The 11222-nt window shown below is 21.9% G+C and overlaps 1 protein-coding gene across 4 annotated transcripts in view; it reads right to left on the reverse strand.

Annotated features, from left to right (window-relative positions):
• The window catches only part of LOC102677440 (protein neuralized), a 181030-nt gene that overhangs the window by 15625 nt on the left and 154183 nt on the right, over positions 1-11222 (reverse strand). The window contains exon 1 of one of the 4 annotated variants that reach the window (XM_006618870.2): positions 983-1234. The exons of the other annotated variants lie outside the window; for them this stretch is intronic. The gene's annotated coding sequence lies outside the window, so the exon portion shown is untranslated. Of the gene's footprint in view, positions 1-982; positions 1235-11222 lie in introns of those variants that run through there. 4 annotated transcript variants of the gene reach the window in all.

Raw genomic sequence — 11222 nt, forward strand, 5'->3', positions numbered from 1 at the left:
ATATGCATAGATATGTATTTGAGAAGATTAGATTTTTATAAATTTTTGTGATTTTATAAAAATGATATATTTGATGTATTTAGCTTTGATAAGATTTTTGTTAAATTAATTTGATAAATTAAGCTTTAGAAATAAATGTTCTAGTAGAAATAGAATATATATATCAAAATCGTATACAAATATATAATACAATCCAGAATATAATATATATTTAATCTTTTATAATATAACTTAAATTTTTAACTGTTTAAAATAATTTAATAATTATTAAAAATAATTTAATTAAAATAAAAATAACCAAATCGATTCAAAATTGTCTGAATTCAGTGAGTATTAATAGTATAAATATTTAATATTGAAATTAATTTTTGTAAGTAATTTTTTATTTTAAATAATAAAAATGAGCAAATTCAAAGTAATGATTATTATTTTTGATTTGTACTGATTTGTGATTGAATATTATTCAATGTTTAGTCTACTATATGAAATATAATTAATTATTTTTATTCCAATTAAAGAAGACAAACATAAAAGGAAGTTGATAATTTTGATTATACTCTGCATGCAACATTTAAGATAATATTTTATCTATTTCGTTCAAACAACTAATTATAATTCAACAATCGAAACAGGATAATTTAATTAAATGATAACATAATTAAAGTTCATTTAATACTATTAAAAAATGACAATTAATTTTTAATATAATAAAATCATCAAGATTATTTTTCTTAAATATAAAATATATAAATAAATAAAAATCTAAACTATTCTAAATTTTTCAAATACAAAAATATATGTATCTCAAAAATATACATATTCTTTTTTTTTTAATTTATATTAAAAATATTTATAAACGAGTAATGACTCTTCACTCATTAATTTAATATGATCGACAAATATAATATTAATATTTCAAAAATGAAAAGAAAAAAAAAATAAATCATAAAATCCTTATTATTAAAATTAAAATAATCCTTACGATTTAAAAAGTATTATAAAATTACTAAAAAATCACTAAATTCTTATCACAAAAATGCTCACAAAAAACCAATTTCTTTACATAAATATAATCAAAACTATAAAGTTAGAATCAATCACACAATTTTAGAAATAAAACAAAAAAAAAAGTAGATCCAACAAAGGATTTTAACAGACGAAAAAAAAGAAATAAAAAATCTAAGAACTAATGTGGACCACAACCGTCACGAGCGGCAGCCCAGTTCCGACTGACTATCGATATGCGCATGAAGGCGGTGTGTATCACCTTCATCGTACGTGCGCCACGCACCGGAAACCGCACGCTATTCGAGCGGAAGCAGCCGCGGCGTAAGGAGTATCGGCCGATACGCTTTCTCCGGGAGCGGATGCACGCCGAAAAGCGCCGTTAACAATGACAGGAAGCGTGCACCACTCCTCGACTTTTGCAGGTTTCCGCCATGTCCTTATGTTCTACTGCTCATGTGCAAATTTTTCTCACTGTAATTCGTTTTGTGGTTATCATTTGTTTTGATTAGATATGATACTGACCATCATAATATAGAAAGGACTTCCATTATTTTTTACACTGTTTATTTGGTTAAAAAAACATGGTGATAATACTTGCGTTTTAAATTATTGAAATTTTTAAATTTCTTCAAATTCGAATGTTTTCGATTTTTAATTGCTATATTTAAAATTAAATTTTGCATGACTTTATTATTGTTAAAATTATAATAAAATGTTTATACTATTATGTATAAAATATTTATTATAATTTTAAACAATAACAAAATTATAAATATTTATATTATATAATATTATAAATTATTATAGGAATTTATAATAATTTTTACAAAATTGATTTTTAATAAATAAAATTCTTCATTCAATAATGTACAATATAGATAATATAATTTAATAACATTTTCATTAATTCACGTGTTCTTTATTCTTTATTTCTTTGTTCTTTATTCTTAAAATCTCAAATTATTTTTTACATATTAATTTTTTTAATTGATTATTACAAAATTGATTGATTATATAATAATTTTTACCAAAACTATCCTTTATAACTACTCGAAACTATTCTTATACTCGAACTTATATATAAATATTTTCTTTTTAAAAAAAATATCGTATTCATTTTTCAAAATAACTATAATATAAAATTTCAAATTTCCAACAAATGAATCAAAAATCATTATTCCATTATTCCATATATTTCATATTCCATTTTTCTTTATATTTATTTATTATATGTATCTATTTACATAGTTAATTGATGATTTTATTAGCTACCAAAGACAGCATAAAAATTCCATAGAAAATCTTAGAAAAAACTTGCACCACAATTAATTCGAATTGCAATTAATTCGCTAACGAACCGAAACCGCGGTTCCAGTTTCTCGATCAATCGAAGCAGTCACGATTCATGGATCATCAGGCAAAAATAACAACGCGAACAGATGTCAGTTTCTCACGATCTTACCAAGAAGACTAATATAGAACCAGTCGAATGATTTTAATTTCTAATTCGTTTGTCATTCTGGCGCGAACAAAGTTTTTATATTTCTTTTCCAAGAGTTACCGTTACTATTTTTCCAAGATTCAAAGGGAATCCACGATCGATAATCGTTCTGGAAGAAACGATCGCGTGCAACCCTTCGAACGATTGTTCCGCTTTTTCTTCCTTATTTTTCAATATAGAGTTGAGGAATTGCGTTTTCGTGAAGTAAAATTGTTTTGGTGGGAAAGATTTTTATTGAGAGAATTTATTTTGATTTATTTTGTTTGTTTCATTCTTTTATACATGTTTGTTGGTTTTCACGAGAAAGATACTAGATATAAGGAATGTTGTTTTGTTGAAACAGTTTGGTAAAGTTTCGAAAGCAAGATTGAGAGTGGATTGCTGGCTAATTGAGAGTTTCGATATCTGAGGATGCAGTTATTGATAATTGGTTACAATTTGAAAACTTGAAGCATCAAGGCTTTCAACCGATATTGAAGAATTATAGAGTGTATATATATTTTAGAGAAAGTTTGATTTTTGAATTATTTTTATGCGATTTAGAATTTGTGATGTAATTAAAATGTTTTTCTTTATATTTTATTATTTTTCTAAAAATAAATATCATTTTGATTTTGTAATTTTTTTTTTATTTCATTCTTATTTTAAAATGAAATTTTATTGATAAATTTTAAAGAAATATTTTTAAAAAATTATTTTTAATATTAACATGATTATATCTTATCATTATTCAATAATTTATTTACATTTTTTCTTCCTTTTAAATCATACCTTTGTAGTGAATTTATTCATAAATACAGGATGTATTTATATCTGCATAAAAAAGAGAACTAATTTGTTTCCGGTTAATTAGAAGTCTATTGTTTTATTCTCTTATTAAACTCTCACAATTTTATAATATCACAGATCTTTATCGATATATCGACAATGGAGTACCGTTAATATCGAGAATGTATTTATCGACGATTTATAAGAAATATTCCTTCTGTAGAATTCACAAATCAATTTGTGCATTTTTTAAATTTTACTCATATGTTTATTATAAAAAATTGTTAAAAACAGATAACCAATATAATTTAACAATTTTTGTTAACTTTTGCAATATCTAATTAAAATACACAAAAATTATACAAAATATTCTAAATCTTTTTTTTTATAAAAAATTGTCGAAGATATAAAATAACAATTTGCATATCTTCAAAAAATATAAAAAAACAAAAGTTTTATAAGAAAAATCATAATTAAATTCTTTTGCTTAAATATTTAATTAAAAATTATATAGAATATTTCAAATCATAAAAAACTGTCAAAGAAAAACTATCGAATCTCTCACATTTTGATCCTTCTAAATTTGCAATTTTTCCAAAACAATTCATGAAGAAAATTCTAATTAAATCTTTTCAATAACTAAAAAATATTTCAAATTTTTTAACTTATGAAAAATTACTCAATTTTCTTTGATTCTTCTAAATTTATAAAATTCTCCAATTACATATAACGAAATAATATTTTTACGAGGAAAATCTTAGTCAAATCTCTTCATCTTTGCCTCATCATTGTTAACGGCCCACACGAAACTTGCACTCCACAATGACTGAATTCCGCCGGATGGACGACAGTTGGCGCACGACGACCACTCGATTTCACGCGCGAAACGAGCGAAGATTCGAATTCAACGGGACATCAGACGGCGGTTGTTGTCGATTCTTGGACGATTATCCACGCCAAGGTGTGTTTCCTCGACGCGGTTTCCTAGTCTCAATCGCAATTCACCGTGGGAATACGGCGGTATGTACCGTTGCATCTCTTCGTCGTTTTCGTTCCCGCCAAACCAACCGTGATTTCATTTAGCCTCTGGTAATTGTCACCTCCTTGTGGTCGAGGGTGGTTCAAACGAATGGAACACGACGAGCTTTTCCTCGATCTAACCATGGATTAGTAATGCAATAGTACAAGAACGAAACATGCGTCGATTATGAAACCAGTGTAAATTGCGGAAGAGAATTATAAAATGGAAATGAGATAATGGTGTTATAACTTGAAGATAACAAAAACTTAGAACAGAATTGAATAGTTATTAAAGATAAGATTACTGTTTTTTTAATTCTATGATATATAGAAATGTAGTATTAATGTAGTATAATTTTATATATTTAATATAAAATTATAACAATATAATTAGAGTAAATGGTTTGTTTGACAAACATTTAATTTATTAAAACGATTTGAAAATTTGAAAATTTTTGAAAATATATATCTTAAATATATTTTTTTATTTTTTTTGCATTAAGATTTTTAAAGAATTAATTATTTTTTTCTTAAATAAATTATAAAAATTATGTTTCAAATAATAAATTCATAATAATAAATTGTTATTTTATTTCAATAATTATCAATTGTTAATATTTTAAAATGTAGAAACATAATATTTTTAATATCTGTTTTTGTAATATAATGAAACAGAATCATTATTTTATTAGCCATTAAATAACTATCAATTTTTAATACTTTCTATAATGAAAATGGAAAAATTAAATTATTTCATTATGAAAAAAAGTTTTTTGTAAATAAAGATTTTAAACTTTAAGATTAAACTTATCTTAAAAATATAATAATAAAAAATATAGTTTTATATATTTTTGATTCTCAATAGTAATTTTGATTTATATCGGAATTAACATTTCACTCCTGAAAATTTTATTTCCATCAAAAAGATTTTTATTTCTGCTATAGAACTTATCAAATATACATTTAATTAATTGGATAAACAATTGTAAATGAAAAATAAGTATTCTAAAATTTTTTTAAATCATTTTCGAAAAATTATAAATTAGATTTTCGAAAAATTATAAATAGACAAACTTAAAGTTTTCGAAAACTCAAAGTTACAAAAAATATCCTTACCGACCGAGCGTTAAAAAATTCATTAACTAGATTATTTATTCTATTCAACATTATTTTCCTCAAAAAGAAAAAAAAACAATTTTTATTCTACATATATATATATATATATATAATATGTATATATATATATTATATATTATATCATCGTTAAAAGATATATTTCAATAATAAAGATTCATAAATCGATTTCAAAATTGATCATCGATTAATTAATGAGTTTTGATAATTGCATCGAGGTTATTGTTTATCATTGTGTATTCGATCACTTGAATTCAATTCTATCGATCTCAATGATCGATATGGGAACAGTGTTAATAAACATACACGCTTTATAGTATTATAAAAGTATAGCAAATCTTGTATAACAGAGATCGATGATCCAACGCCCAATAAAGATATTTTTTCAATTGCTTAACGAGATTTTGTCTTATAATTGGTATTAACTAATAAGTGTTTATTCAGTGTAAATATGTAAATAATTATTTAAATATTGTGTTATGAATTTTCTCTTATATTTTCTTTTATAAAATATTTTTATTAATTTTTATTCTATTTTAATAAAATTTTATTTTTTTAGATATTAAAATTTTATTTTTTTTAGATATTAATATCTTTTATGCAATTTTATTTATTATAAATTTATTATATTATAGATTTATTATAGATTTCATTAATAATTCTATTTTATAATTATTCGATTTTAAAATTAATTTAATTTTAAAATTATGAGAATTTATAATATTTAATATTACTTTCAATGGAAAGAAATAATAGTGTAAAAATATAAAAGTGTTAATTTATTATATGAGTATTTTTCTAAAAATTGTTTTGTTAAACGACATAGGAAAATGAAAGAAACAGTATCTTGCGGTTTAATATCTTAGGCTAACCGCAATCTCATGATAATCTATTTAACATAGAAACTGCTGAATCCAGTTTTCTTAATTGATCTATGAAATTAATTTGTCATCTTTAATATGAAAGCATTTGTTCATTGATAATTTTTAATGATTACCAATTTGTTTTCATTAATTGATTTAACATTTTATATACATTTTTTAAGTTAATTCTGACATATTATTTAATATATTGTTTTTATATCTATTATTTCTATATTATATATTATCTATTAAATTTTTTAAATAATATAATTATAATCCGATTTTATAAATTTGTATTTTTCAACAAATATTTTTTATTAGATTTAACATGTATAGATATATTTGATTATTATTTGAATAAACATATAATAATTGCAATTATTATTATTATATTATATACTCTTTATATGTATAATATTTTTATGCATTCTTATAGAAATTGAAAACATTCAGATTTAATTTCCATAAAATCATAATTTTTTTATTATTATTAATAGGTAAATGATATATGTATAATATATAACATATTTTTAATTATATTATATACAGGTGATTATTATATAAATCTGAAAACAATTAAATATATATAATTATATTGTTTATTGAATAAAAATTAATATTAATTTTAAAAATATATATAGACTTTCTGTACCATAAAAACAATATATCTAAAATCAAATTTAACTTCATATTTCTTATATTAAATTTAAATTAAATTAATTGTATTTATTTTAATAATTTGATTTCTTTAATGCATTATATATAGCTTCAATTTGCCAATAAATCGTGTCAATATATAATAAAACGAGCCATTGGAATTATATTCCTATTTGAATAAAAACTAAAAAATTTTAACAAAAATATTTATATTTTTTAATAATCATTAAAATAAAAATTCCAAATTTATTAAAGCCAATTTGATAATTTTGATTTTCCAACATTAAATTTGAATTAGATTCATTTTACATAGAATATAGTTTTCTATATAATATACTTAATTTTATGTATCCTGATAATAAATGGTATATAGAAATGAATCATTATATTAAATTTGAATAAAAACTAGCATTAATTTTGTTAAAAATATAGTACATATTTTTTAACAATCGTAAAATAAAAAATCTTAATTTATTAAAATTAATTTAACTTGTTTTAATTTTGAATTTTAATAATAAATTTAAATTAAATTAAATTCATTTTACATAGAATATAATTTATTACATAATATATAACTTCAATACCTTATATAATATACACAATTTCACGATTTGATAGTAAATCGTATAAAGAGACGAATCGGAACAATATTATCTGAATAAAAATTAATATTAATTTTGCTAAAAGTACTTATATTTTTAATAAAATTTAAAATTAATTTGATTTGATTTGATAGTTCTAATAAATCTAAATTGAATTCATTTTATATAGAATATAATTTTCTTTATAATGTACGTAACTATATTATTTTACATAATGTAAATACACAACTTCACAATATTCTATATAAGATAACTTCACAGTATTCTATATAACGAATCTAACTTCACAGTATTCTATGTAATATATTTCACAGTATTCTATGTAATATATTTCACGGTACTCTATATAATGTAACCTATATTCACAGTATTCTACATAACGTACACAACTTCGTAACATAACCTCACGATAGTGTAAACAAACAATCCACTATGAAATCCGTAAATCATAGTGATCACATTTGATCGATCACGTTGTTATAACGAGGCCACCTTATTCGAGTCCCGATTTTCGCGATCGCGGATCCCAAAACTTCGTGCCTCTGACAAATTACGATTTCCGCAGGTGATTGCAATAAAACCTAGTTAATTTTTACATGGTTACATTACTAGCGTGTTTACTCTTGGATGAAATTGAGCTACATTCTGGAACTGGTTGCCGTAAGCTCGAAGACGGACTGAATTGATGATTCTAGACACGCGTGTGATCTTTCGAGAAATCGATACGTATAAGAGATGAAGCGATGAAACATTCGATTTAGAAATATGATTAATACTTTCTTTTTCTTCTGGAAGATTTATGAAACATTTATTGGAAAATAAATTTTAATGGAATTGAAAGAAGGTTAGAGAAGTAAGTATAATTCATTGAAGGAAATTTTTACAGAAATTGAATTATTATAATGATTGTGAATAAATTTAATTATTTTGAAATATAATTTTAGAAAATAAAATTTTTAAACATTTGTAGTTTTTCTAGAATATTGGATTAAATAATTGATATTAAACAATTTATCATAAAAATCAAATTAAAATTTATAAATTGATTCAACATAGTCGGCGGATTGTTAAAAAATGAACAGATGACCAAGAGATCAGTTGTCGTTGAATTAACAGTATATCAATGGGAAAGAAAACGTTTGGTAGGTGAAAGTGAGCAAGAAAGCATAACAAAGACATGCTTTGCTGTCTATTGATTTACCAGACTATAATTAATGTTCCACGATGAAACGAACGAAAGGTATATTTTACGTTGATGATTTTCGTAACAAGAATGTTTTACTGGTTTACTATGAAACCATTCTGAGAACTATTAGCATAAAATTTTAACATCAATAATTAATGTTTTTTCTGTATTTAATGATAATATAAACTTAAATAACGAAATTCATATCTCACTTTTAATTTCATAACGATTTTTATCGTTTTTTTTACTTTGTTTCAATTATATTATAATCTTAAATTATATCATATATATATATTTATATTTTATAATAGAGATTAATTAAATTAAAATCTTTTGTGTTAAATCTAATATCTTAAAATTTAATTAATCGTTCTTTTTAATTTAAAAGTGATAGATTCGTTTAATTATTCCACTAAAAATATTTATCGTTTATATTTCTATTTAAACAACAAATAAAATTTTCTTAATTACTATTATAAAATGTAAAAATTATTACATATAATCTAAATATGAAATCAACATGAACGATTTCAATAAAACTTTTCAAGCATAGAATTGCTTAATATTCATTAATTAACATATTCTAAAAACTTCATCAGAAATTTTTGCATACAAATATTAAGTAATCGCAAAATTTTTATTATTTCTTTTTTACGATAAAGAAATATATAATAAATTAAATAATTATTTATAAATTTGATTTGAAATACTATTAAGCTATAAATGAGATTTAAAATTAAAATCATGTTGTGAATTGCACTTAAAATTTCCAAAAAAAATGCCACAATTCATAAATAAACATTTTTTGTTTAATTCTTATTCTTTTTTCAGATTATTATGTGAAAGTTTATGCATGTATAAAAAATTTAAATGCAAAATGTAAAGATATAAAATATCAAATGCATATTATGATATTTCAAAAATGAAACATATTTTTGTTTCATTTCTATTTCTGTAATTTCATTTATAAAAATCTAATTACTTACTAATACTAACTACTAAAAATCTAACTCTTGTCAAACTTAGATAATCATTTTCAAAACATTAAATCAGTTAATATTAGAGACTTTATATAAAATATTAATATATTTAAAATAGTATAGATTTTAATAATAGATTTTAAATAGTAAAAACAAAAGTTGTTATATAAAAATATTGATAAAAATTAATAATATTAATAAAACTTATTTATTAAGTTATAAGTTATAATCATTTATAATTGAACTTTAGATTAGATAAAATGAGCACGGAAAAATAAAATACTTTTGTTTTTGTCATACTGCAGTCTCATTTTGTCGTTTTAAATAATTATAACTTATATTAACAACATTTTTATATAACAACTTTTGTGTTTGTTTTTTGCCTGTAGAATCAATTCTCTAAAGGTATTCACAAATATATCAATACTTCATATATGTCTATTTTTATTCAAATATTATGTGTATCTCTCATCGAAAAACGAAAAGAATTTTTAAAAAAAGTTAAAGATTGCAAAATTAATCGAACATATTTATATAATATTATATAAATAAAATCATACATAGAAATGTAAAAATAATGAATAAAGAATTTTAAATCAAATTTTTAAAATCAATGATTTGACCGATAATTTAATGTTAAAAAAATTATAAATAATAATGACTTTTCTATATTTTTTGAATTTTTTTTACCATCGCAAAAAAACAAAATTTCATTTATTTGATCGATACATTTTTATTTAATAATTTTCTTTTAGAACGAGTTTATGAGTACTCATGTCATCATTCGTGAGGAATAATACATTTACCATCATCAGAGATTTAAACGCGAACGCATTTCGCCAGAATCTATCGATCGCGCGCGTAAATCGCGACTCAATGAGAGTCTTATGCTAGTAATTGGTCTATGCCCGCGCCTATGTTGCCATTCGCCGGTTCATCTCGTGGGAAACTCGTGACACACATTTGCACGGAAGTATATTACCTCTCCTGGATCCTTGCATCTGACGCGTATACATATACATATTGGCGTTCGCGCGTTCAAAAATCGCGCGATCTTGGATCGAAAATACTTGATGCTACGATTACACCTCGAAATCATAATCAAGTTTTATTTTTCTTTTTTTACTTGCTGTTTTTTGTAGATATTTTATAAATGATATCTTCGGTAAGAATCTGAAAAGTTATTTTTGTAACAATTTCAAATATCATTTTGCAATGATTATATTTTAAATTTTTCTTATTAGTAAAATTAATGAATATTATAATAAATATTGAATATTAATATTATAATATTAAAAATGAAGAAACTTAATATTTTAAGGAATATTTTCTATGATAACTTAAAATTATAATAATTTCAAATGTTGTATTATATTTAAAAATTTTTTTAGCTAACAATCTGATATTATTTTTATAATAATTTCAATATTCTATAATAATTATAATGATAATTATATTTTAAATTTTTTTTAGTTGTGAAATTATAATATATATTAATATAAT

This window comes from Apis dorsata, unplaced genomic scaffold, assembly GCF_000469605.1.
Source record: "Apis dorsata unplaced genomic scaffold, Apis dorsata 1.3 scaffold_381, whole genome shotgun sequence".
NCBI lineage: Eukaryota > Metazoa > Arthropoda > Insecta > Hymenoptera > Apidae > Apis > Apis dorsata.